Here is a 2993-nt window from a genome sequence, read left to right as displayed (position 1 = left end):
TGTGTATAACTACATTCTAGCTCCAGATAAGAGGGATGCTTTGCTTTTTCCACGTTTGTGGTGTTTTACTTGAGGCTGAATTGGACTAGTGTTACAACTCTCAGGTTAAGGTTATATCACAGCTTTGAGAGGCCTCACAAAATGTTCTTTCAGAGCTCATTTTACGAGAAGCCAGTGCTGGGCCGCCTCTCAGCTCCTTCCACAACTGTATCACAGCATGAAGCGTGAGCCAGTGCTCTACAGCAGTGCACTTGTTTTGTAGATATTGCTGATAATTTTCGCAATTATTCACTTTTTGTGTCTACACTTAATTCTGCAAACACATAATTTTTTGAAATACTTCAATAGTCATCCATCCATCTTGTACTGCTTTGTCCAGTTCGAGTCAACAATCAGCATCTAATGCATGTTTTTTTTTTTCTTTTTTTTTTTTTTTGACTGTGGCAGAAAATGTGAATATAAAGAGAAAACCCACACTCTGTACCCACACACACTGTAGGACCATTCAAACTCCACCAGGCTCAGCCTGAACTTAAACCAAGTCCTTCTGACTGCAAAGTAATTAAAGCAACCACTACACCACTGTCCAGCCTCATGTAATAAAGGTTGCAGCATTTGCTTAAGCTGAGGTTTTGTATCAATAACTTTCAGGGACACAAATAAAACCAGCAGTAACTAATGGGAATAGAACCAACAGCTAAAATTCCTAAAAGTTTTTGCTTTCAGGTAATTCTGCTGTTACTATGAGGAAACTATTCCCCACCTGATGATGAGTGAGTGATTCCTGCTGCTGTCATAAATAACAGTGGGCCCTGCTGGATGACATCCAAGTCGTCTTCATATCAACAATAGTTCCAGAAGCCTCCTGCCTTGGCAAACAGCTGGGCGAGATTCATCATTTTCAATTGCTCCTTTCCCCTATCCTGCTGTTTTCCTGCTTCCCCCCATTAGCCTCTGTAGCACCATGCATATCGTTCAAAGATTATCAATCAACAGAACCTTTTCCCCGTACACAGTCACCCTGACGCTGCAGTATTTTTTTTTTTTTTTTTGGTACAATGATGAGCATCTGCAAACATCATCTGTTATTATGACATTTTCATAATTCACATGACCACTTTGTCTTATAGAGTTTAGAACCAAAATAATGCAACATTTTATCACTCAGAGTTAATTTTCTGCCAAACATGATCATTCATTTGGTTCTCGTAGCCATTTTTGAATGAGCTTATTTTCCCCTTTGTCTTATTCTAATGACATGGTTCTGGATGATTGGGATGAGGGTTAAAGAGTTTGAAATAGTCTGTTAAACTAATGGTTAGAATGGAGGCAAAAAAAAAAGCCTTCAGCAAAATAGAAGTCAACAGATTTTTTAGCTTTTTAAGATATTTTACATGTTAGGAAGGAGTTTGGCTCCGTTTGAAGCCAGACTGAGAGGCTTCCTCAGAATACAAAACCATCAGGAAGCCACAGAAAATAAGCCAGAGCACAGTTGCAGCAGTTGTTGGAAGGCAAAGGAAAAGCCGTACCAGAAAGCGATGGTGCTGTGGCCTTTAAAAAAAAAAAAAAAAGATGACACTCCTAAGATTGAAGAACAGATGGCTAAGTGCTTCTGACTTGGCAGAGAGATTATCTGTGAAAAATGGTGTTTCAAATTCTGCTGCGTGGACACAAAACTGAATGATTGAATGCTTCTAAAAACTATTAAAAAGCGGCTTGATGAATATTGACAGGACATCTTTGATCAGATGTGGCCGTGGTACATTTGTCTAAATGTCACATGGGGATCAGCATATTTCCTGACCTGAACATTGGGTGGGGATGTGCCGTTATCAGGCTGTATGACGACCAACCGCCTAATGGACAAGACGAACCTGCACTATCAATGCAACTTCCACAAATGCAAAGGTTGATTATGTGGTTGTAAGTAAATATGTATGACTATCTATGTAGGCCATGGCCTGGGCAAAGATTCATGAAGGTCACAAAGCCCTCTCTATGTTAAAGCAGGGGTATCAAACATAAGGTCTGTGGCTCGAAATCGGCCCACAAGAGGCTCTGTCCCCGCCATCCAAACCACCAAATAAATGGTAAAAATTTCAAAGAAAACCTTGATATTTCTAAAGAAATTCATTGAGTAGAAGACACAACACAACCCAGTTTGAGGCATCAGTGATGCTGCCATGAAAGCTACTTCATTTCTAGAAAGCTCACCTCAAAGCCATGCTGTCAGGGTGAGTTTATAAACTATAGGAGAAGGTTTTTTTTTTTTTGTGGACATTTCACCATATTTTGCACCAGAATGTTTAACATCTAATTAACATTTACTTTCCCATTTATGGTCCAATGCCGAGTTGTCACTTTGGCTCAGTTTTATCGTTTATTTCCGAATATTCGACTTTGCAAAGCCATCTTTTGTAAGGAAGTTTCATACTGTATTGTAGAGCCATGTAACGGAAGACAAACATATCACTGCATCAAAAAAGAGAATTAAACTATGAGTGTCAGCAACAAGAGGCTGATCAGTTTTTGGAGAGTGGAGCTTCCCTTTCAGTCTTATGGAAAGCAATTACTATGAATTGTGCAATGAAGACTGACTTAATGGATTTCACTGATTGAATAACCTGAAAGAAATATAATTCCCTAAGTGCTTCCTTTCTTAAGAGTCATTTGACAGAAATTGGGATCTATTTTTAATTTAATTTAATTTCAAATGGACTTGTACAAAGGCTCACATATTGATTGAAGGAATAAAAATGCCTTGCAGTGATTGTCTCCAAAATCTCTATTACATCAAACAAAGTTTGAAGTTTTTATTTATTTTTTTTACATTACGAGAAAGTAATTGCAATACTTTTATCTACAAATATATTGGCTAAACGTCTCAAATCTCACTTCCAGGGATTATGCTCTGTGGTCGACGTTTTAATACACACTACACATCATTAAAAGATCATGTCCTGCTCTACAATCATTCCAATACGTCCAAAAAC

The sequence above is a fragment of the Salarias fasciatus genome, chromosome 1 (assembly GCF_902148845.1).
Source record: "Salarias fasciatus chromosome 1, fSalaFa1.1, whole genome shotgun sequence".
NCBI lineage: Eukaryota > Metazoa > Chordata > Actinopteri > Blenniiformes > Blenniidae > Salarias > Salarias fasciatus.
This window is presented reverse-complemented; position numbering follows the sequence as displayed.